Here is a 27,763-nt window from a genome sequence, read left to right on the forward strand (position 1 = left end):
TGTTCATCAAGTTGAGCAAACTAGCAGTGATTTATTAGAAAGGGGGTATCATATTAATGATATACAGAGCAGCATTAAGGAAGTGAGTAAACAGAGATGTTTAAAGGGCAAGCCATATTTCTCTAGGAGTAAAGACTTTAGAGAAGTACACAGTGATGGGCAGAAAAATATTATTAGAGAACATAAACTAGAATATTGTTTTTCTACTCTAAAGATGTATGGATGTAGAAAAATGTGGCAGATGTAATTTTTGTAAATATATAGATTGTACTTCTAAGTTTGAACATCCAGATCAGTGAAAGACATATGAGTTTGACATCAATGCCACCTGTGAAACAGAGCATTTAGTCTATTTGGCCCATTGCACAGTGTGCTGTAGTTTCTATGTAGGGAAGACAGACAGGTCTCTGAAAGAAAGAATACGTTAACACATTTATGCCATCCATAAAAAGAACAAAGTGAATGCCTTGGCCAGACACACTATTAATAATGATATGGAACATGCTTTCGAATTTCTAGTTATAGGAAGAACATATGAGAGTATAAGAGGGGGGGACCTATGGAACATCACTGAAGAGCTTGAAGCTAAGTGGCTAGTAAAATTAAGGGCTGATAGAGGTCATGGATTAAATGTATATATACCCCTGCATCCTAAATTAAAGTCTAGGCAGCTTTTTAGGTAAGATATGCTGTGGAATTGTTTGTCTAATAAATAACTGACTTCTTGTTATAGGCTTGTATGTGTTTTGGAGAACATAAGTGGAAAAAATATGTGCGGATATATTCTGTGCTTGTGATTTTAAACTGAAATATTATGGGAATTTTGAATTACAATTTAGATACTTTATAAGTAGGCTTTTCGAAGCATATACATATACATTCGGATTTCTAGTTTAGTTAATGGCATGTACCTTGTAGAACGTTACTTTAAATTGAAAGTGCTTGTTCACACCAGAACAATGTATTGATTGGTTTTAATCATATGTTTCAAGTGGATATTTAAACCAAGAGCTGTTTTTAAAATGTATTAAGCATCTGAAGAAGTGGGGTTACCCACAAAAGCGCTTGTGTTGAATAAAGATTTTTATAATGGATTCTACAGCCGTCTTCAAGTCCTGGTGTTTTGCTTTTTATTCTGGATCAGTTTTGTTCAGGACAAGTGAGTTCTAAAACTTTGGTGGCAGTTTTGTGTTTTTGCATTCTAAGAATTAAGCCAACACAGGAATGGAGAAAGGAGATTCTACCAATAGGGATGACTGCAATTAGGGGAACAGAGAATAGGCTAGAGGGGGCAGGAATTTAGTAGAGAAAAATGGCAAAGGAACCAAGGTACTGGGGCAAATAATTAGAGATGAAAAGGTAATAGAATAGGACGAGACCAAGAAGAGATGTGGACTGCAAGCTTCAGCCTTCTCTATTGATATCAATGTATAGGCAAAGAGGAAGGAATAGGGGATCCTAAGTGAACGACTAACATTGGTAGAATTTGTAGGTGAATCTGGAACAGAAAATCCTATTTAAAAGGGATAATTAGTAGAGCATATAAATATTGCATGATAACTATAGGAATCAATCAGAGGAGGTTAGAAAGGATTGTGAAGAGAGACTGGATAAACAATTCAGAAAGAAAGAAACAGTGGGAAGATATATATCTCCCAAATATGGGGCAAAGTCTCAAAGATTTAGGATTTTGGCTTGGAAGTGTTTGCATAGCTATTTTTATACCCAAAGCAAATTCCAAAGAATTTTCCCTTGGGTAGATTGAAAATGTTTGCGGTGTAATGGGGAAGAAAGAGGTACTTGGGAACATATTTTTGGGAGTGTAATGAGCTGAGATATTAAAAATTCTCTGTAGACTACTCTATCAGAAATACTGGGTGGGCAGATTGGTGTAAGTAAGGAAATTACGTTTTGAGCTGTGATAAAGCATCTGAATTGCCTAGACATACTTAGGGCTTGCTAAGTTTAATTCTGGTGGCTGCCAAAAAAGAAATAACTAGAAAATGGAAATCAAAGTCTTAATCACCAGTACTGAATGTAGTAACAAATATAAAAGAAGTGGAAGTGGGATCCTTAGAAAAGGGTAGAAGCAAATTGCATACAAAAAAGGGAAATGTGGGAACAATACATACAGATTAATGTTTTGGAGGAGGAATATGATTTAAGGGAAGGCAGGAGTTAAATGAGCTATGTAATGTTTGATTGATAATGACTGTATAGAAGATTATATATTATGTATAAATGTCTACCACTGAAAATATGTCCATATGGTTTGTTTTCATTTGTATAAATGTATGACACTGCCTATGTCATCAGTGATAATATTTTGTTAAAAAAGAGAAATTCCAAATGGGAACAAAAGTTTCAAAAATAAATAAATCTAAAGGAAATAATGGCTGTTCTCAATGGCATTCTTGCTCTACAGGAAACCTGGAAACCAGGGGCTCTACAGATAAAGACAGACAACAACACAGGTGGGTACACATTGTTACCACAGTGTTGCATTACCATGTCCCTGTGGGCCACAGCACAGGACCTGGGCCTTCATCTTCTTGCAAAATACCCACTTGGGACAAACATTTCTCTCTTGCAGATCACCTTAGCAGGTCATGTTAACCCTCATGGCTGAACCCTGAACACGAGCATACTCAAACACATCTGCCTTACTTAGGGTGTGTCAGAAATAGACCCTTTTTTTCAGATCAAAACTACCAGTTACAAAAACTTTGCACAATGGCCAATCCAACAACCTGGAGGACAGAATCATCTCCTTTCCATGGACAGATATTTTCCATTATGTGTTCCCTTCCACACCTTGCATCCTCCAGGGTACCACTGAAAATCATGGAGGAAAGGTCAAAGGTGATCCTAACTGCACCTTTTTGGCCAAAGCAGCATTGGTTACCTCTTTCACATAGCCTGAGAAGAGAAAAACATGGCTACTTCCTCAACAGGTGGACCTTATGACAAAAACGGGTTCAGTCTTACACCCCAATTTCAGCACCTTGACACTGACAGCATAACTAGCTGCTTCTTAAGGTCTCTGTTTGGAGAGAAGAACATAGTGGACATTTTAAAAGAGGCCAGAAAACATAATTCCAGAAAATCATACAATTTTAAATGGGAAAGATTTTCTGTTTGGTGGCAACAACAGAATACCTCCCCAACATCATCAGAGATCAGCCATGCACTTACTGACCAGTCTCACTAATTCAAATCTCACCTGTCTTACAACTCTATTAAAATTCATTCCTCTGTCTTATCCACCTGCCTACCTATGCAAACTCCCTTTTTCTTTCACCTTCTTATGAAGCAATTCCTTAAGGGAATTATCCACCCAAAGCATCCCAGAAGAGTTCCCCTGTTTCTTAAGATCTCAGTTTCATGCTGAAAAAACTCAGTCTTCCTCCTTTTGAGCATGTTGCTACTGCTGACATTCAATTTCTCTCCTGGAAAACAGCCTTTTTATTGGATATTACCTCAGCTAGACATGTTTCTGATCTATAGGCACTTGTGCACTGAGCCCTTCCTCATCTTTCACCAGGGTAGGTTTATTTCAGGACTAATCCCTCTTTCACGCTTAAGGTGTTTTCTGATTTTTACCCTTGATCATTTCATTCATCTCACTGCATTCCTTCCTCTTCCTCAGAATAAAGGAGAACTAATCCTTCATTCACTTAATATTCACAAACAACTCAGATACTATCTGGACAGGATGAAGACAAATAGAAAGTCCAACCAAATTTTTGTAATCTATACTAGTAACAAGCTGGGGAATCCTGTCAGCGAACAAACCATTTCTAAGTGGGTTTCAAACTGTCTTGTCTTTTGTTACAAACATTATGGAAATCAAATTCCACCACATATCAAATCTCATTCCACCTGAGCTACTGCTACCACCAGTGTCTTTCTTAGAGGGGTCCCTACCAAGCAAACTTTAGAGGCTACCACTTGGTCCTCTGTGTCTGTGTAAGCTTGCAGAACATTCTTACATCTCCTTAAAATCTCCCTTTTCTTCCATCCTCCCATCTTTTACCATAAATGTAGATGTTTGAGTGTCTTCACTGTTGAAATATAATGTTCCTCACTCTATCCCCTCTCTCATGCTTCAGGTTGAAGTGGACATCCCCTTCCCTATCTCTTCCCGGTGCCCTTCACACTCTCTCCTTCTCATTATGTCTTTAGGGTTAATTTCCCTGCACAATTAGAACATTTTATTACTTTGTGCTTTGGACCTGGAGTTTCTTTTGGGTGGGGCTGCTGCTCCTTTTTTTAATGGGAGCAAGAAAAACCTGGAAGATGGCACTGGCAGACAGCTCTTATATCCAGACATCCTGATGTCAGATGCATGGCATCCCCCAGCCATGGAGGAGGGAGTTAAATCTCTGTTACTCAGGTTTGTATGGTTTTTACTGCTTCAGTGAAGACACAAGAACATCTGCATTTTTGGTAAGTGGACACAATTGTACTTTCTGCAGACAGAATGAAAGTATGAGGCAGGAGCAAAGAAACATCCTTTGCCTGAGACTTGACTGTAATAGCAGAGCTTTACATATTTATCTTTTTCCCAGTATTAGATAATAATTAAAACATCCCATGCACTTCATTTTTGTTTTAACTTTGCTCCCTAAGCAGCTCAGGTCCTGTCTTCTTAAATAAGCAGTTGATGCCCTTGAGTTGTCCTTATGCTCTGCTTGTCTGGTATGGGGCTGTTACATGCTTAGAGACCTTCACGTACAAAGAACCCACCCTAGGGAATTCACCAGTTCCCCAAATTTCTGTACTGTTGCTTCATGTTGATGATCCTAGAAGAGGGTTTACTGTGAAACATTGCATCTGCTTTAGTTGATATATGCTTGCTAATTCTCTCTCTGTCTGATATACTACTTCAGTTGTTGTAGAAACCCAGAAAAAATGAGAAAGTATTAAACAAGAAACTCACCTTTTCTTTTTACTCCAAGTTCCATAACCTCATTAACTCAGTAGAACACCTGTAAATAAACAAGTGCCAGTGTACTAACATGTCAGCATGGTGCAAAAAGAACTAAACAGCAGTGATATTTTGAAAGGTGACCGAAGAGCACACTGTCTACAGAGGTGCTCTCCCCTAAAGACCCATCCTTTCTGTAAAGCTTTTGGTTTAAATCAAACAGTAAAACTGTAGTACAAAAAATATAATTTTACTTCATTTACAAATGCTTGTGACTGCATGTTTTGATGTTATAAAGTTTAGTTTTTGAAACACTTAAAAGATTAAAGACTGTGCTAGGTGGAGTGGTGACCCTAAATTTTAAATGTGTCTGCAGTGTATTTGTGATTATGAAGAAAGTCCTGACAATCTACTTTCATTCCCTAATTGCACAATAAACTGTACAGGTGCTTTTTCCTATGATTGCTACATGAGTCTTATCAACCTAACAGCAATGGAAAGACGTAAGTTCAAGCATCTCCATTCCTAAATTGCACATAATCAGGATAAATAATTGTATTATTTCAGTGCATGTACTCACTACAATTAACACTTGTACAGCCCTAATTGTTTTCTGAACCACAGTTGCAAAACTAACTTTTATTAATAACTGAAAGATGTGTGATATTTAAGGACTGGGACAATACAATAATGTGCTGGTGAACAGTATTCTGAAAAGACTGCAGATGCAGAAGAGGAGCAATTATAGAGCCCAGAATCCACATAAAATGTACAACAAAAGAAGCAGTGCTCAAAATAATAAAAAAAATGTTGAAATTTTATTAAACACCAAAGTGGAAGATTTTGCTCCATAACAGACCCAGGAACCAGGGTTTGGGTTTCATCTAAAGCTTTATCATTGCTGTGAGAGACATACTCCCAAATATTTACAGGAAGTGAACCAGCCATAAACCAATCAACATCAAGATGGCAATTCATATTCTGCCACCATCTACTTACCTAAAGAATTAATTACATTTAAAATGGAGCTGCTGCTGAATTAGTTCATAAGGCATCTAGTGGAATTTCTAAATATTTAAAACAGTAATAAAAGTTATATATATATATATATATATATATATATATATATATATATATATATTACACAATCAAAACAATAATATTCAACTAAAATTCTTCATTTCATCCTGATTTTAGCATACATGTTCATTCATTATGATTTAATAATTTATGTTTGGTACTCAGGAACCTGATCTATACCAATAAATGTACACCTGGCAGTGTCATGATAAAGCATATGCTTATAACAACTTCACAATCTCTCTCTTACATCTTATATCACTTAAATGGATAGCAGTTCTTAACTTCCAAGGAACTGAAGTGTGTCCCACATAACTTCCACAATAACATACTGCCAGGTATACCATCCAAGATGTAAGCAAGCAATAATGCCTGACAGGGTATGTGTTAATGTTTAATTAACGTCTGCCCAGGGGTGTGGCATCTGGCCTCTACAACCCTAGAAGGGCATTAATTACACATTAACACACACCCTGGACAGCATTATTGTGCTTAAAGAATGGGCTGTCTGTAAAAGCATTGTAGTTTACTTACTTATTTTTAAGTAGTTTTTTTTAATATATTTTTGATGTAAAATAGTTCCTCCGCCTAATGTTTCATACTTGCTGTAGTATATGTTAATGGTGCTGGAGGAAGCATTTTACATCCAAAATATAATACTTTAAAAAGATCCAGGTATTTGCTTTATAATTTTTGTCCCGTACACCTAAAACTTTTGGTTTATTACTAGTCATTAGAAACAGAAGTTTCTAAATAATGACAGCATTATTTCCTTCAGAAAATTCATGCTAATGCAAATCATTTTATTTAAGTAATTTATAACTGTATAAGAGCAATAATTAAAATCTGTTCTTATTTTTGTGCTTTTATTCTCCTTTATTTTAGGCTTTATCTAGATTTCTTCAGCTGAAGGATCCAGTAGTATGCATATCTGTTTGCTGCTGCCAGAGGTAGATCTCACAGTCATCTCTGCTTCAGAAAATGCATACTAACTCAAATCATTTAAAATATGTTCCTATTTTGAGCCTCTGTCCCATTTATTTTAGGCTTATCCAGATACCTTGATAGTCATGCACACATTCCACTCACACATGCAGACAGAAACATAAACACACTTTTCTGTTTCACTTGATCGACTTCTCTCTCTCTTACTCATACACACATACACTCATACACACACTTTATTCCAATTTATTTTATTTTATTTTACACTCGCTAAACAGCAAAAGCTTAGTGATTGTAAAATAATGTCTCGTTGTTTCAGTGACATGCATGCATACAGTCAAACACAGGCACAATAAAATCACACACACACACACACACACACACACACACACACACACACACACACACACACACACACACACACACACTCACAAACATACACACACACACACACACACACACACACACACACACACACACACACACACACCTATTTTTGTTAGTTGTCTTTTTTATATGTATTTTACACTCGCTAAACAGCAAAAGTGCAGCCTAGCGCGTGTATTATAATGGTGGCTGTTCCATTTTCTCAGTCTGAGCTCCACAGCAGCTTAATATGCTGCCGTGAAGGAGCAGACATGTTTTTCAGAAGGCATTACTTGTACATTAATACCTTGCTGGAGAACAGCAATCAGGTACTGATATGCAGTTTGACCATCGTCTAACATGTAATTAAATTAGGAATTTCAAAGAGCTTAGAAGTCTTAGTAGAAGTTATGTGTTAAGTTTTTGTAACATGAGTACAAAACACAGTTTCCACAAGGTGAACAACCTTTTAAAGTTCTGTTCATATCATTAGCGTGGAAGCTTTTATGGGGTGGTAGTAATATTGTGGATGAAAGGAGTGGTGGTTGTACTGTCAAAAGAGGATAAAAACACCCATCATATTCAGGTTCATATAGACCCGTTTTGATTATAAATCATAAATATAATGTGTTTATGTCTTTCTACGAGAATGGCAAAGATGTTATTAATGCTGATAGATAAGGATCAGTGTGGTTTTGTGGAAGGAAGACAAGCATTTTACAACATTAAAAGAATGAAGAACAATCATGATACAGATACTATCAGAGTATAAGAAAATACTGCTATTACTGGTGAGTCAATGCTGAGAAAGCATTTAGCAGAGTCAACTTAGATTTTCTTGAGTATGGCAATGGTGAGATTTGTGTTCCTTAATAGAATAATAAGGCAAATAAGGAAGATATATGAATGGCCAGAGGTAAGAATTAAGGTGGGAGAGTTCCTCTCTGAAAAGCTGTGTTTGATTTGAGTTAGCAGGCAGTGATGTTGTCTTTAAATTTATTATTTCCTTTATATTTAGAGCTGTTACCAAGAAAATAAAGAATTCACTAATTAAAGGCTATGACTGATGTAGTATCAAGAAAAGCTATCTTTATTTGCAGATTATATTGTTTTGTACTTGAAAAATTCAGAAAAGGTCGTTGAATGTTATGGAACATTTTTTAAACACATATTGAATTTTGACTTGTGAAATATGCAAACTTGCATTTATTAAAAAGTAATCAAACTATATTAACAAGCTCACTTTTACAAATATTATACATCATGTATACTGTTATATATAATACAATCTAAGCAACATTACATAAATTATTCAGTTCCAGCCTTCTCTTAAACCTCATTCCTCCTCCAAAGCATTTTGTACTTGTAATTATTCCATAATTTCCATTTTTTTAGAATTTACTCCTATCCTTTTCTAAAGATCCTGCTTCCTGTTCTTTTATCTCTATTACAATATTCATTATTTCAAGTATTCTTGGTTTAGATTTTGATTTAAATTTTGTAGTAATTGTTTGTTTGGTAACCACCAAAATTAAACTTAACAAGGTCTTACTATGTCTAGGCAATTCAGACCCTGTATCCCAAATCAAAAACAGTCATTTCCTTAGTTGCACTCATTTGCACACCCAGTAGGCCTAGCAAGAGTACCTTGTAGTGAATTTTTAAAGTTTGCTAGCTCATTACACCCACAAAACTTATGTTCCCAGCTAACTTTTTCTTCCCTATCACACCTCTAACATTTGTCATCTTCCTGAGGAAAAATTCTTTGGAGTCTGCTTGGAGTATAAAAGTATCTCTGCAAACACTTCCAGGCAAAAATCCTAGATCTTCTCCATTTTGTTGCATATTTGGGAGCCACGCATATGTTCTCCCATTGCTTCTTGTGAATTGCGTATCTAATTTCTCTTCCCAGTCTTTTCTGACCTCTTCTGATTAATTTGTACAGTTATCATTCAATATTTTATATGCCCTACTAATGATCCACTTTTTAACAACAGCTTCTGTTCTAGATTGAATTAAAAATTCAACCAGTACAGGATTCCCCTATCTCTTTCTTTTTATCTGTACTCTGATATCATTTCCTGATAGGGAAGGCCATAATTAGCCTGCAATCCAAATTTCTTCTTGGCCTCTTCCCATTCTGTTACCTTTCTCTCTCTAATTATTTGTTTCCAATACCTTGGCTTCTTTGTCACCTTCCTCCAGTAAATTCTAGCTCCCTCTTGTCTATTCTATGTACCCCTAATTGCAATTATCCCTATTAGCAGAATCTCCTTTCTCTATTGTCATGCTGGCTTAGTTCTTAGTAAACTTTCTGCTACATATGATTGGTGTTATTCACGTTAAAGATTTGTATCCAAAATCCCTTTCTTTCCTCATTTCTTGAATTATCCCCTGCTTCATCATCATCCCTTTCCACTTTGAGTTGTAGCTTTCTACTTGTGTTATGTATAAGAGCCTTAACTGTGTAGCTCTGAAACAGCCATTCAAAGCAGGTAATCCTAAACCCCCTTGTTCTGTTGGGAGGATAAACTTATCCCACTTGACTCTTGCCCTCTTCTCCTCCCAAATAACAATCCTTCACCTCTTTATTATTATCCACAACTTCTCCTTTGGTTGGTAAAAATGTGCCTGACCTGTGTATAAAGTTAAAGGGACTGAAAACATTTTACTGCTTGTATCTTGCTGTCCATATTGATAGGTAAGAGCTTCCGGTTTCTCATTTTTTTTATCTTTGTTTAGTCTCTTTCCACATATCCTTATCTGCCATAACAGAATTTCATCCTTACTCCTAAGTACTTCATTTTATCATGTACCCATAAATATGGGTATTTCTAAATCAATTTTTGTGTGGGTACATAGTTTATAGCTATAACATTTATTTTATCTTCATTAATTTTACATTCTGAAAAATCCCAGAACTGTCTCAGAATGTTCCACAACACTGAGATGTCCTTTTCTGGTTCCATCACATGCAAAATAATATCATCTGCAAATAAAGACAGCTTTTCTTGAATGCCATACAATTCTATACTTGTATTTCTGAGTCTCTTGTTTTCTTTGCCAATGGTTCTAAATATAACACAAATAAAGAGTAAAGAGGACACCCCCTGCCTGGTTCCTCTGTTCCTATACTGTGTATCAGATAGGAACCCTCCCACTTTAGTTTTTGCCTCCCATCCCTCATATATCAATTTATCATATGGCTGAATCATATTGGTAATTGTGGTCCAATGACCTGAGTGCATGTGTAATGTGGCAGATCCTAGCCCCTGATAAGCAACTGACCGTAACTTTCTACTTACTCAGCCTGGTGAGAGGGACATCAGTGTGTCTCACGATGGAGTCTCCATTGACTAGAATGTTGAATTGTGTGGTGACTTGCCTTATAGGCTTAGAGGTAGAGGCTCCATGAGATGTAGCTCTATGTGTTGATGTGGGTGTTATTTCGAAAGAGTGCGTTTGGGGTTGGTGAGGGTATTTCTTATGTGTACTTTGTCCAGGAGGTCTTTGTGGTTTAGGAAGGTTACATGCAAGTGCCTCAGTATATGTGGGTTCATATGTCTGCTGTGAATTGTGCATGATGGGTGCAGCATGTGTACTACTGACAACCTTGACATTAAGAGTCCTTTTATCACAAAATCAATCGAATGTATAACAGGAGGAAGAAAATCATGGCAAACTTAGGAGGTGCAGCACACAACAGGGTAAAAGCACCCTTATCAAACTAAACAAACAACTCAGAGGACAAATAAAGTCTACCAAAGCCACATTTGAGGTACGTTTGATCTCCCAGGCCAAGAACAACCACAAAGCATTCTTTAAATATGTCAACAACCTCAAAGGCAATACACAATTGTGTGCAGAGCTCATTGTAAATGGAGCCACGTATACTGCGCCAGAAGATATAACAAACCTACCGGCTGATAAATTCAGCTCCAACTTTACTCCTCTCTCCCCCTCAACTTTCCCTCAGGAAATATCAAATATAACTCCCCCTACTATTACTAGGGAACAGGTCCTTAATGCTCTCTCTAAGACCAAGAACACTGCATCAATGATCCCAAACAATATCCCAGGATGCCTCATCAATAGCATGAAACATGATCTATCAGGGCTTCTAGAATTGCTATTTAACTGTAGCCTCTAAACAGGCTTCATGCCTCATGAATGGAGAAAGGCAAGAGTCATCCCTCTGCACAAAGGTGGGCCATCTACAGACCCTGGAAACTACAGACCCATAAGTCTCACTAGTCTTATATGTAAAGCCATGGAAAGAATTATCATGGAGATGATCACTAGAGATATAGTAAACCTCCAGACACTGGATCCAACCCAATTTAGTTTCGTCAAGGGCAGATCATGCCTACTCAGTCTGGTGGACTTCTTTGAGAAGGTCACCAAAACAATGGATGAGGGCAAAATTGTTCATACTGCCTATGTTGACCTGGCCAAGGCTTTTGACACAATACCCCACTCGGGCATTGTTGACAAACTCAAGAGGTTAGGTAAAAACCTGTATGTCACCTGGTGGATAGCCAACTGTTTCACAGACAGGACCCAGGAAGTTAGAATTGGGGAGTCCACCTCTACTATGAGGCCAGTCACAAGTGGAGTCCCTCAGGGATCAATCCTTGGACCGCTCCTTTTTGGCATTTACTTCTCAGAAGTCAAAGCCAATTGGCTGACTAAATTTGCAGATGATTGCAAATTAGGAGCTGTCATTGAATCTCACACTGACACAGATGTTCTCCAGGAGGGGCTGACACAGACAAACAACTGGTGTCAGAGCCATGGATTAAAACTAAATGCCAAGAAATGCATAATAGTATCCTTTGGGAAGTCATCCATCCCCATTAACTATCATATTGACAATACACCCCTTAGAGTTGACCCAGTAGTCAGGGACTTAGGGACACACACAGATAATGATCTAGCCTTTGATCATCTTGTGTCTGCAATGATGAGGAAATCATTCTATGTTGTGCAACTTATAAACAAAGGTATGGCATCTAAGTCCAAGGAAGTCATTATTCCACTGTATTCAGCATTCATCAGACCTGTCATTGAGTACAATGCCCCCTTTGGTATGTACCTAAGCAGGCATATTTAACAACTGGAATGTCCACAGAGGTTCCTCACTAAAAGAATACAGGGCGTAAGTAATATGCCCTATGCAGACCACCTCAAGGCCCTATCCCCTCCTACAGGCTTTTGAGGGGAGAGCTATGCCTGGCATACAGGGCATTGTCAGATCCCACTTTGATGAACCTCCTGCATATCCACAAAACAAACAGTACCAGAATTACCCATTCTAAAGACTTAAACCTTGCCTGTAATATAAATAGGACCTGCTGGAGAGATAGGTATTTATCCCAGAGACTACCCTGTCTATGGAACAGGCTCCCCATCCATGTGAAGCAGAGTTCCTCCCTAACCCAATTCAAGTGCAACTTGGACAATTGGATGGGAAATCTGCAATTCGTCCCTGGTTTGGCACCTATGTCTCTTATGCAAACAGGTAACCTGTAAATGGTTCATCTCCCAGGCCCATGCTTACACTTGTCAAGGGTATCAGAATTTGTCAAGAGATTTGGGATGCATGACTAGGCTTAAAAAGGCCATTGTGGTCGTTAAGCTAGTAAACACCTATGAACCTATGGCTTAATCTTATTATTGTATCAGGAATACACATTTTTCCATTGCCATACTCTTAAAATTCCAGCTTACTCTGTCAGGTGTTTTCTCAGCATCAAGACCCACCTATAACAGCAGCATTTTATTGCATTCTGCTTCCCTTATTGTTCAATAAATGTTGTCAAATGTTTGTCTCCCCTCCACAAGACCACACTGGTCTATATCTATCAACTTTGGCATAACCTTTGCCATTCTTTTAGCCGTTAAAGGCATAAATACTTTATAATCATGGTTTAAAATTGAAATGGGCCTATATGAAACTAGAACAGATGGGTCTTCACTGTCTTTAGGTATTACAGCCACTACAGATTTTTCCCAGGATGATGGTGCATCCCCTCCTTTTAAAATACTGTTAAACAAATCCTTTCAGATCTTTATCCCTTTCTTACCTCCTAGCTTCCAAATGTCCACTGGAATACCATCTATTCCTGGAGACTTTCCTGCAGATTGATTATATGTCACCATTTTTATCTCGTCTCCTCCTGTTTAACTAGTAGTTGTTGCGCCTCATCTACCTTTAAACGTGGTGTATTTAAGTCTTCCATCAATATTTCATTTGTACTTTTTTCTTGATTTCCCTACTTCTCTACTTTATATAAATGTTCATAACATTTCCAAAATATCTCTAATACCTTTACAGGAGCTCTGATTATTTTTCTTGCTATAGGTTCCCTAAGTTTGGTAACAACCATTTGTACTTTCTTTTGCCCAAGTCATTTTGCCAAAAGGTTTTGTGCTCTGGAGTTATTATCAAAAACAGCAATCTTTCTAAACTTGAGCATATTATCCAGGTAGTCCCTTATTTTCTCATTAGTTCTCTGCAATTGTGCATTTTCTTGTTCTGTGAGATTCCCATTATTTTTATTTATTATTTATTTATTTATTTATTGGGAAAGTCCGATTTGGAATGAGCTAATTTTCAGTGGAGGCCTGGGGAGAAATGCTCCAGATGCATGTCTTTGTAACATGAGAAGAAACCGGAGCACCCAGAGAAAACCCACACAAACACAGGGAGGACATGCAGACTCCACACAGAAGGCACCCCAACCGAGAATTGAACCAAAGAACCTCTTGCTGTGAGGTGACAATATTAACCCCTGTACCACTGCACCATCCAGTTTTGTAATACCTTACCTTTCTCAGCTCCTCTAAATAATTCATATTACTTCTTATCTAGCTCTCCTTTTCTTTTATTTCTAACCTATTTTTAAATCCACTTTCATTCATATCCATGAATATTCAAAGTGTAGTAAATAAAGTCTCTGAATTTCATTCCTGGATCACTCATTACTCACCAGACATTATTATTCTTACAGAAACTTGGCTCAAGCCACATATAAAAGACTCTGAACTCCCCCCCCCCCGGCTATACTATCATCTGCTCTCACAGATTAAATAAAAAGGTTGTGGTGTAGCAGTCATGTTTTATAGCCATATCTCTGTCTCTCCTTCTATTTCTCTGCCTAAATTCCTGTCTGCTGAGGTCCTTGTCTCTTGCAGTAAATTAAATGAGTATAAAACACTGTGTGTAATTGCCCTATATATTCCCCCAGGAAATAACATCCCTATTCTGGAAGACATCCTACACTGGGTATCTAATTTAATTTTTCATGAAATAATAATTCTTGGTGATGTCAGTATTAATTGGCAAACATTTGCATCAGACTACCCTTCCACTAGTATCAGTCTGTAGGGATTCAAGCAACTCATCACTTCCCATACTCACTACAGTGAAGCTAATAACACTGGTTCCTAGTCTCAAATCCAGACCTTTACGACTCTCCAAAAACCCTCCCAGACTCACTCAGTGATCGCCATCACACCTATGTTCAGAGACTAGCAAACTGCAATATCAAACAGCACCTTTATAAAGACTGCCATAACCTCTCAAAATTTCAATTCCAACATCTTTAACAACATACTTAATAACATTAATTGGTCCATCCTCTATTCCCTACCACTGCATAATGTTGTATTTAATACAATATTTCTTGACATGCTCAATAGCCTCATTCCTATAAGAAAAAAGAGAATTAAATTCATCCAGTCACCCTGGCTATCCCCTTCTAGTAGAAAATTAATGCATAAGGAAAACATAGCTTGGAGAAACTGACAAAATACAAATCCCAAGCTCACTTACAGACCTACAAACAATTTTGAAACATGACAAAAAAAAAACACGTTACTGCTGATAGAAAATATCATTACTTCAACCCAAAGGGTAACTAAAAACATGACTCCCCCAAAATTTTGGTCCATTATCAAGGAAATATTGCATCCTGGAACTCCTAGTACCTTTACCCCTTGTCCAGACATCTCACTTTTAGAAACTGCTTCTAAATTTAACACCCAATTTATAGACTCAGTAACCACCCTCACCCAAAACTACCTACGGAATCCTGCCACTCTTGACAAACTTCAAAGCTATAGCAATGTTGTTTTCAACATAAAACCTATCTCTACCTCCTATATAAAAAATGCATTACACAAACCTAAGCCCTGCTCACCCTCTGTATAGAATCTCCCATCTGAATATCTAAAGATTGCTGCCCCCTCTGTTGTCTACCCAGTCTTTAACTTGATCAATCAATTCATTCGTGAGTCATATGTCCCATCTCTCTGGAAAGCATTTTACATCATTCCTCTTCATAAAGGGGGAGTCTCCACTGAAATAACAAACTTTAGACCAATTGCAATCTTTTCCCCTCTTTCCAAGATCTTAGAAAAATGCATTTATAAACAACTTTTATTTATTATTTTTTTTATTTTATTTATTTAAATTTGTTGACCGGGAGTGTCTGACTGGATGTAGGTCCATTTTCAGCGGAGGTCCGGGGAGAAAAGCTCCACAGTAAAATAAACAGACATTAGTTACATTGGATTTCATAGCGATTAACAATTTAACATAGCAATTACTTACAACATATTTACAGATGAAGAACATAGTACATCAGTAGACAACTAGAATCTTTGTTTGTGAAGTACATAACAGACATTAACAAATGTTACAATGAGAAGTTCCTGCTGTATAATAAGTACTAGGCTTATGAGCATCTGAGCTTGCTATAATCAAGGTAGTTAGTGGAGCGGAGAGAAAGGTAGTGGTTTACTATACTTGGAGCTTTTCTCCCCGGGCCTCCGCTGAAAATGGACATGTATCCAGTCGGACTCTCCCGGTTAACAAATGTAAAATAAATAAATAAATAAATAAATAAAACTTACTCCCAGAAAATCTATTAGCCTCTACAAAATATGGCTTTCGCCCAGATCATAGCATAACAACTGCCATTGTTGCCTTTTTGGACCACATTATTAAAGCCAGAGATGATAACAATGTAGCTTCTTCCCTCTTTTTAGGTCTCTCTAAAGCTTTTGATATGGTCTTGTATACCAAACTACTCTCAAAGATGTCTGCTTTAGGCTTTTCCAGTCACATGGTTCTCTAGCTACCTATCTAGCCAGCTACAGTCAGTTAAATGGCTCTCTCCTTAGTCATCTTTTCTCCCAGTTAATACAGGTGTCCCACAAGTTGGCATACTTGGCCCTGTCCTTTTTAGCATATTTATAAATGATCTACATACATCCTCCCAACAAGCTGCACTTATACAATATGCAGATGACTTCAGTGTTATTTGCTCATCTAATAGTCCTTCCGAGTTACAATCTATCACTCAGCAGGCTTTCAACTATACTGAAAACTGTCTCAATAACAATCAGCTTTTCCTATATACAAATAAAAAACTGTTCTTATTTCTCCCCAAATCCCAAACACACATAAAAGACACCTTCAAAATATTGTCTGTCAACAAAATTGAAGTTGTACCTCACACAAAGTTACTCGGTGTCATAATATATGATCAACTGAAATTTGATCTTCATATTCAAAGTGCATAAAAATAATACAGCTAAAACTGGGCATGCTCTGTAGATCAAAAAGATTCCTTACCAACTCCTCAAGAGTGATACATATCTCCTACATTTGCTACTAATTGCCTCACATATTTTCACCAACATTCAGATCAGCCTAAAATCAAAACTTGAGTTCTGCTATAATAAAGTAGCTAGATTTGCAGCCAATCAGTAATACAGTTCCCATTACTGCTCTGCTCAGATATTTAAACTGGCTTGCATTACCTCACTACCTCAAGTTCACCCATCTCCTCTGTGCTCATAAAATGGTATGCAAATCTTCATCCTGCCCAGCAACCAGCACTATTCTTAACCATTGCCTCACTAACCACCCTCTTTGCTCATCTGGGAAACGCCTTCTTGAAATCCATAAACCAAAACCATCGGTCACTGCCTATAGTCCTACACAATAACCAAAGTCTGGAACAGTATTCCTACAGATATTAGAGCAATGCCATGTAGTCATATATTCAAACTCTAAAGAGATTTCTCCTCAACTCCTGGCTCTGTACATGTCTTATATCAGGCTGACACTATTCATGTTCCTTTCTTCTCTTCCTTCCTCTCTCCTCTCTCCTCTCTCCCTTCTCTTTCCGTTTCTCTTCTTCCTCCCTTTCCTTTCCTCCCTTCTCGTATTAGCCAAAGCACCAGTTACTTCTGATATCTCCCTACTTTAACTCCATTTCCTAATCTCGCCCAACTGCAAAATCTCTTTCCTTTCACTTAGTCTTTTACCCATATTGGAAATGCTTAACATCATTACCACTGATTATCACTATTGATTAGGTTATCAGTACCATGTGATTGTTTTTCAGTATTCACAATATGCTTTTCTGATCTGACTTTTATTCATCCTGTATGTCAATTCTCCTATTTAAATAAAGTTAACTGGTCTGTCCAACACAATAAAACAAATACAGCCCCAAAAGAGCTGAAGCAGTCCCAGCTGAGATAATCACGCACTGGCACACTTAAACGTTGAGAAATAAAATTCTTTCTTTAATACGAACTGATAAAACTGAACAACTTCATGAAACAGGTTAAGCACTTTCATCTACACCCGTAGATTTCTTCAGAACCATTTGAAAGTGCTTAATTACATATTATATAGTATCCTTTGTCCAATAACATCATCACATTAATTAATTAAAAACAATTGATGACTAACCATGAAAAACTACTTAAAGTGCACAGTGCTGAATTCCCTCATTACTAATACTTCCCTCTTGTAACTTATTTTATAAAATGATTATATATATCAATGTTAATTTAAATAGAAATATATTCATATTCACATATCATATATTACATCACATTATAATATGTTTTAAAACTGACTGTTAAAAACTGCATGAAAGCTAAAAACTGTAAAAAAGCTTCAGCGTAAATAGCTGCTTTAGCATCACATTTTTATATTTTTGTATTTTCATAAGCACTATAATGAGAAATATATCCTGGACAGCACCTTACTTTTTATCCAACATGGGTTTTATGGATATAGTATCATTAAGCCCTGGGCTTTCTGATGCATTCAATTTTATTTGCCAACGTGTCTCCTTTTCCATTAGTTTTTTCTTTATATTCCCACCCCTCGGATTCACTAGAATGTGTTCTAGTATACCAAACTCGAACATCTTACATTCATTATGTGCTTCACAATGTCTCCATAATGCATTATTTCCATTATGTTTTTTTATCTTATAACAGTGCTCATAAATTCTGTTCCTCAAACAACGTGTGGTCATTCCTACGTAATAACTTGGGCATGTTTGACACTTGGCTAAATATATTACATTTCTTGTTCTACAATTCCCCTTACAAAAGGTGATATTTGTCTTGTGAATATTATCCAAAATTATGCTTGTTTTCCCTGTAATAAATCTGCACTGATTACATCTGCCACATTTAGTTGTGCCATGCTCACTTTTGGTAATGCCATTCATCCTATTTAACCTAGATTTTATATTGAGGCCATTTCTATACACAAATGTGGGTTTCCTTCCTACTATATTGTATATATTGTCATCAGTTTCTAATATATTCCAGTTCTTTTCAATTGCATCCCTAATTTTACCAACCTGTGGGGCATATTGTATAACACACGCTCTTCTGAACTCTTGAGTAGCTGTGTCTGAAAAATCACTCTGAACCATGTTGTTTCCTAGTATAGGTTTATATTTTTTTCCCCATTCCTGAGTGACATAATTCACCACATCCACTATCATCCCCTTCAGATAACCCCTTTCTTTAAACATCATAGCTATCTTATTTAACTCTTCTACCATATCTTGATAGTCAGATGTCATTCTTGCTGCTCGTATACATTGTCCCTTGATTATGCTTTTTTTCTGGTGTACTGGGTGACAGCTATTGAACTCTAAATAGTCATTACTAAATGTATCTTTTCTAAATAAGTTGGATTTAAATTTATTACCATCTATAGTAATCCTAGTGTCCAGATAAGATATGCTTTTTTTGTCCATAGTGAAGGTGAATCTTAAAAAATCATTCCTAGTATTCAGATATTCAATGAATGTCTTTATAGTATCCACCCCACCTTTCCATACCATAAACACATCATCCAAAAATCTCAAGTAGCATCTTATATTAGTTTTCCAATCAGAGCCAAATATATATTCTTCCTCCCAGTTTAGCAGAAATAAATTGGCGAACATGGGGGCACACGCCGCCCCCATGGCTACTTCCTTACTTTGCTTGTAGTATTCCCCCTGGAACATAATGAAATTATTTTTCAGGACCAATTCCATAAATAACATAATGATACTTGTTTTCTCCCATGTTAAATTACTATATTTTTTTATACTGTCCTGAAATCTATTAAGTCCCTCTTCCTGAGGTATACTTGAAAACAAGTCAACAACATCCACTGTCACCAATATACAATCTTCAGAGATGAAATCATTTTTGAGTCTTGCCAAGAAATCCCAAGAGTCCTTCACAATATTTGGGATATTTTTATATGCACTTTTCAACCAACCATCTATGACTTTCCCTAATTCAAAAGTTTTGGAGTTGCTCCCTGATATTATGGGCCTGAATGGGGGTTCATTCATATCTTTGTGCACTTTAGGTATCCCCACTATGTTACTAATAATCGGATACTCAATTTTCACATAATTATATAGATCAATAGTAATTCTATTCTCTACTAATAAGTCTTCCAATATCAAATCTATCTTATGATTAGCTATATTAACTTCGTTGATAGATGTTAACATATAATTCCCAGAATTAAATAATATATTACTTATTTTATTATTATAGTCTTCCGTGTTAAATATAACTATACCCCCTCCCTTGTCAGACTTCATTAATCTAATTTTATCATTATTTTGCAACTCCTTCATAACTTTATATTCATTCTCAGTTAGATTAGTAACATAGTTCTCATAGGCCTCAATATAAAATCTAGGTTAAATAGGATGAATGGCATTACCAAAAGTGAGCATGGCACAACTAAATGTGGCAGATGTAATCAGTAAAGATTTATTACAGGGAAAACAAGTATAATTTTGGATAATATTCACAAGACAAATATCACCTTTTGTAAGGGGAATTGTAGAACAAGAAATGTAATATATTTAGCCAAGTGTCAAACATGCCCAAGTTATTACGTAGGAATGACCACACGTTGTTTGAGGAACAGAATTTATGAGCACTGTTATAAGATAAAAAAACATAATGGAAATAATGCATTATGGAGACATTGTGAAGCACATAATGAATGTAAGATGTTCGAGTTTGGTATACTAGAACACATTCTAGTGAATCCGAGGGGTGGGAATATAAAGAAAAAACTAATGGAAAAGGAGACACGTTGGCAAATAAAATTGAATGCATCAGAAAGCCCAGGGCTTAATGATACTATATCCATAAAACCCATGTTGGATAAAAAGTAAGGTGCTGTCCAGGATATATTTCTCATTATAGTGCTTATGAAAATACAAAAATATAAAAATGTGATGCTAAAGCAGCTATTTACGCTGAAGCTTTTTTACAGTTTTTAGCTTTCATGCAGTTTTTAACAGTCAGTTTTAAAACATATTATAATGTGATGTAATATATGATATGTGAATATGAATATATTTCTATTTAAATTAACATTGATATATATATAAGACAAATCCAAAAGCAGAGCTGCTGGCAGTCGAGGTATGAATTCACGCTGTACATAAAAACAAGCACAATCCAAACAAAGCGTGATATTTCAATGGCAATGAAATGAAAGTAAAGTATTCCAATAAAATCAGTTACTCCAAAGAAATAGATTCAGTTCTTGAAAATAAACTAGAAATTTATTAAAACGAGTAAGCGCTTTCGCCAAAGGCTTCTTCAGACTCTTGATACAAAGACAAACAACTAAAAAAAATACTTTTAAAACTAGCCAATACTTGTCATTGGTCAAATCAGTACACATGTTCTATTAGCTTAAAGAAACAGAAACTAATGTGAATGTAAAACACAGCCATGGATTTCTCATCCTCATAGAATAACGTCAACATAGTTATACGTTAATAGACCATGTTGTTCGAGCATGAGAAACGAGGACATCGTTGTCCAATGTTAAAATAAGATAAAACATTACTGTAAACTTCTTTTCTAATCCTTCTTCACATTGATTAAACCCTAAGCACTTTCAGTATATTGTCATGTCATGCTGTTTACACAAACACAATAGCGTAAACATCGCACTATCATGAAAATCTGTAAATAGAGAACTACACGAGTATCAAGTCTCTTCAAATACTTAATCTTTTTTTAAAAAATACTTAAAAATTGCTCTACGCTTTAAATTTTACTAATCTAAAATTCAAACTCACTGTGTAGATAAAACAATCTGTACTCGCATTTACTCAACTGAAGGCTGAGTGCATCAGGACGCTTCTGTGCGTCAATACGTCATGTTAAATTTTTTAAAAAACCAAAAGACAGTCGGTGATCACCTGGTTTGAACGTACACCTCAAAACCATATGTACTATCAACACATTATACAGCCGCCCATCGAAGGCTTTCTCGGACATCACTCATATGCAGTCACGCAAAAACAAACATAAAACAAAATAGAAGACAGAGGAAACATAAATCCCAAGTCTTATACATAACAAAAGCACATCGTAAAATGCAGAATAATAAAACTACTAAGTCAAAGGGAAGGGTTTTTTCCTTTTATAGTCGCATTACTTAGATCTGTTCTAATGGGATGTATGCAAGTTTAATATACGTTATTAATTGAGCGAATATCTGCAGATACCAGTTTGTGGCTCATAAGTCTAAGTCTTAAAGGTCTATCTTGCTATCCTTAAGACATCCAAATCTAAAAATAATAATAACCAATACATTATTCATGAAGTCTATTAATTCAAATGACAGCTGAATTAAATACTATCTCAATAATATACTAATGATATTTCTTAGAAATATAAACATCAATAGAAGTTTTGACAATAGCCAGTAGGATATCTTGAATATACCTACCCAAGAGCATTTCTTAAAAACAAAATGCACCTTAAGTATAGGACTAGGATTACTCATAAATGATAGTGTGAAAGACATACTGTATAAAGACTGTGTAATAAAGCTTACAAAACTCCGTGTTCTAACCTTAGACCTAAGGGAACTACTAGTAGGCTTTCCATCAATTTCTAAAGGTTATATGAAGTGCTGGAAATCGTCTTCATCTCCGTAACTTTCTATTTCTTAAGAATGGCTTTAGTTGTACTTTATCATTCAGGCCAGGTGGTCTGTCAGATCTCAATCTTATTATCCATCTTGTTTCTTGTTCTAAAGTTCTATTTATTAAATCACCACCCCTGAAGCCATTAAAAACACTTTGGATGACACAAAATTTAAAGTTATGATTTTTGCCTGACAGTTTTTTGTGCCTGGCTAAGGCATTCGTTTCAGTGCCTACTCTACTGTGATATATATGTTCCCTAATTCTTTCTTTAAGAGATCTATTTGTTTTCCCTATGTAATAACTTTCACAGTCTGTACATGTCGCTAAGTATATTACATTCTTAGTCTCACAGTTCGTGTTAGTTTTAAAAGTATAGAGACGTCCTGTATTGGGATGTTTAAAAGTAGAGTCTTTGTTAATATAGACACATTGATTACAATGTCCACAAGGTGAAGTATTCCTATCATTTATTGATCTATTTGTTATTGTATATCTAGGTCTACATAAAATGCTCTTTAAATTGGGAAGATTCTTGTAGGCTACACTCGGTGCTAAACCTACTATTTCACTTACATCCCTGTCTGATTTCAAAATTCCCCAATATTTGTTCAAGGAACTTTTAACTTGAGTATCCATCCTACTGAAGGTAAGGTTAGCTCTGACATCCATTACCGAGGATCTGGGAGTAGTCGTAGTTATTTCTTGTGCCTTAAAATAGGGTTTTGCTGTACTTGACCTTAGATTCTCTACCATATTGATAGTTTCTGATATTTCTTTTTCCTTATAACCTCTTTCTAGAAATCTCTCTCTCATGTCATCAATTCCTGACTCATAATCTTCCTGCTGTGGATTTAATCTGGATACTCTCATAAATTGTCCTTTAAGGACATTTTGGAATACATGACCAGGGTGCATGCTTTGTCTATGCAATATGTTATTCCGTTGGCAATCTTTCCTGTAGATCGTTGTGTTAATTAAGCCATTGGTCATTCTAATTACTTCAACATCTAAATATGGTAAATTTCTAGCTGAAAAATTCAGAGTGAACTTTAAAAAGTCAGTCGTATTGTCCAAATATGAGACAAAATTTAATAAGGACAGCTCATCGCCCAACCATATGAAAAAGAGGTCATCTACGAAACGACAATACATTGCAACATATTGTTTGTAATACGGATTCTCAAACAGGTGGATGTCTTCCCATCTAGCCATAACCAGGTTGGCGTAGCTATTTGCAAAGGACGTGCCCATAGCTACGCCATCCTTCTGTAAATAAATAACCTCATGAAATGCAAAAGCATTATTTGTCAAAATAGTCTCAAGTAACAACGCAACTAAGTCAACCTTCTTATCCAAAAAGTCTGAATGTACTTTCAAGTATTCAGATATTAGTCTAATCCCTGTATCATTGGGAATCACAGTGAACAAGCTGACTACATCCAGCGTTACAAAAAAATAGTGCTGTTGTTCACTCAATGGTTGTGTTTGAGAGTATAAATCTAAGAGAAATTGCTTGCTATCTTTCAAAATTTTCTTATTCTCATTAACTAGAGGTCTCAATATACTCTCCAAATAAATGGAAAGGGGTTCTGTCACCCACCCTTGACCTGCTACGATAGGCCTAAATGGTGGGTCTATACTATTCTTATGTACTTTGGGAAGTCCCTGTATAATTGGAATGGTTGGATTCTTCACTTTTAGGTATTCATAAAGTTCCTGTGTTATATCCTGTGACATCAATAGGTCATCTAGGGTATTATAGACACTAAAAACCATATTATTTAACTCACTTTTAGTCAATTTTATAAATGTGTTAGTGTCATCAAGCATCTGGAACATTTTGTCAGCATAGTACTTGTAATCCATGATGACCACAGGGCCACCCTTATCTGCTGGTCTTATTATAATTGAATTATCATTCCTTAGTGACTGTAACGCTTGTCTTTGTTTGTAATTCAAATTGCGTCCATGCTTCGATGGTAGTTTTTCCTGAAAAGTTCTATAAATCTCATCTTCTACTACATTCCCAAATACTTCTAAGGTTGGATGTAGTTGAGGTATAAATGTACTGTTTGGACGATGTCTATTTATATTTATGTTGTTATCGGAATGACCAAAATCTAGTCTCAGTTGTAAGTTACGAATATACATACATAATTTATGAGAGTATCCAGATTAAATCCACAGCAGGAAGATTATGAGTCAGGAATTGATGACATGAGAGAGAGATTTCTAGAAAGAGGTTATAAGGAAAAAGAAATATCAGAAACTATCAATATGGTAGAGAATCTAAGGTCAAGTACAGCGAAACCCTATTTTAAGGCACAAGAAATAACTACGACTACTCCCAGATCCTCGGTAATGGATGTCAGAGCTAACCTTACCTTCAGTAGGATGGATACTCAAGTTAAAAGTTCCTTGAACAAATATTGGGGAATTTTGAAATCAGACAGGGATGTAAGTGAAATAGTAGGTTTAGCACCGAGTGTAGCCTACAAGAATCTTCCCAATTTAAAGAGCATTTTATGTAGACCTAGATATACAATAACAAATAGATCAATAAATGATAGGAATACTTCACCTTGTGGACATTGTAATCAATGTGTCTATATTAACAAAGACTCTACTTTTAAACATCCCAATACAGGACGTCTCTATACTTTTAAAACTAACACGAACTGTGAGACTAAGAATGTAATATACTTAGCGACATGTACAGACTGTAGAGTAGGCACTGAAACGAATGCCTTAGCCAGGCACAAAAAACTGTCAGGCAAAAATCATAACTTTAAATTTTGTGTCATCCAAAGTGTTTTTAATGGCTTCAGGGGTGGTGATTTAATAAATAGAACTTTAGAACAAGAAACAAGATGGATAATAAGATTGAGATCTGACAGACCACCTGGCCTGAATGATAAAGTACAACTAAAGCCATTCTTAAGAAATAGAAAGTTACGGAGATGAAGACGATTTCCAGCACTTCATATAACCTTTAGAAATTGATGGAAAGCCTACTAGTAGTTCCCTTAGGTCTAAGGTTAGAACACGGAGTTTTGTAAGCTTTATTACACAGTCTTTATACAGTATGTGTTTCACACTATCATTTATGAGTAATCCTAGTCCTATACTTAAGGTGCATTTTGTTTTTAAGAAATGCTCTTGGGTAGGTATATTCAAGATATCCTACTGGCTATTGTCAAAACTTCTATTGATGTTTATATTTCTAAGAAATATCATTAGTATATTATTGAGATAGTATTTAATTCAGCTGTCATTTGAATTAATAGACTTCATGAATAATGTATTGGTTATTATTATTTTTAGATTTGGATGTCTTAAGGATAGCAAGATAGACCTTTAAGACTTAGACTTATGAGCCACAAACTGGTATCTGCAGATATTCGCTCAATTAATAACGTATATTAAACTTGCATACGTCCCATTAGAACAGATCTAAGTAATGCGACTATAAAAGGAAAAAACCCTTCCCTTTGACTTAGTAGTTTTATTATTCTGCATTTTACGATGTGCTTTTGTTATGTATAAGACTTGGGATTTATGTTTCCTCTGTCTTCTATTTTGTTTTATGTTTGTTTTTGCGTGACTGCATATGAGTGATGTCCGAAAGCCTTCGATGGGCGGCTGTATAATGTGTTGATAGTACATATGGTTTTGAGGTGTACGTTCAAACCAGGTGATCACCGACTGTCTTTTGGTTTTTTAAAAAATTTAACATGACGTATTGACGCACAGAAGCGTCCTGATGCACTGTGTCTTCAGTTGAGTAAACACGAATACAGAGTGTTTGACCTGCACAGTGAGTTTGAATTTTTTAGAAAAGTTTAAAGCGTAGAGCAGTTTTTAAGTATTTTAGAACAGATTAAGTATTTGCAGAGACTTGATTCACGTGTATTTTTCAAATCACAGACTTGTATGATAGTGCGATGTTTACGCTACTGTATCTGTGCAAACTACACGACAGGAGAATATACTGAAAGTGCTTAGGGTTTAATTAACGTGAAGAAGGATTAGAAAAGAAGTTTACAGTAATGTTTTATCTTATTTTAACATTGGACAACGATGTCCTCGTTTCTCATGCTCGAACAACATGGTCTATTAACGTATAACTATGTTGACGTTATTCTATGAGGATGAGAAATCCATGGCTGTGTTTTACATTCACATTAGTTTCTGTTTCTTTAAGCTAATAGAACATGTGTACTGATTTGACCAATGACAAGTATTGGCTAGTTTTAAAAGTATTTTTTTAGTTGTTTGTCTTTGTATCAAGAGTCTGAAGAAGCCTTTGGCGAAAGCGCTTACTCGTTTTAATAAATTTCTAGTTTATTTTCAAGAACTGAATCTATTTCTTTGGAGTAACTGATTTTATTGGAATACTTTACTTTCATTTCATTGCCATTGAAATATCACGCTTTGTTTGGATTGTGATTGATATATATATAATCATTTTATAAAATAAGTTACAAGAGGGAAGTATTAGTAATGAGGGAATTCAGCACTGTGCACTTTAAGTAGTTTTTAATGGTTAGTCATCAATTGTTTTTAATTAATTAATGTGATGATGTTATTGGACAAAGGATACTATATAATATGTAATTAAGCACTTTCAAATGATTCTGAAGAAATCTACGGGTGTAGATGAAAGCGCTTAACCTGTTTCATGAAGTTGTTCAGTTTTATCAGTTCGTATTAAAGAAAGAATTTTATTTCTCAACGTTTAAGTGTGCCAGTGCGTGATTATCTCAGCTGGGACTGCTTCAATTCTCCTATTTGTTACTGTACTTCATATGACAGTATTATGTAGTTTATTAATTGAACTATGTATGTTTGAGCTTTTCTTCCCTGCCCTCTGCTGAAATGGGATTCATACCCAGTCGTACTTTCCAGTAAACAAACGACAAAAAAAAAAATAACAATAAAAAAATCGCACTCACTAGCTATAACTGCTGGAGTACTTTCTATCTTCTCTAGTAACTCCCAGATAATTTCTACTACCCATTCCTTAAATCATAGGTGGGACTTCCCATTTTCATATCTTTACTTCATTAACCTGCATTTTTATCTCATTAATTATTGGTGGACAATCTAAAATAGTTATTGGATGTGTATCAAAGTT

The sequence above is a fragment of the Protopterus annectens genome, chromosome 1.part1 (assembly GCF_019279795.1).
Source record: "Protopterus annectens isolate FY-2018-M chromosome 1.part1, PAN1.0, whole genome shotgun sequence".
NCBI classification, from domain to species: Eukaryota; Metazoa; Chordata; order Ceratodontiformes; family Protopteridae; genus Protopterus; species Protopterus annectens.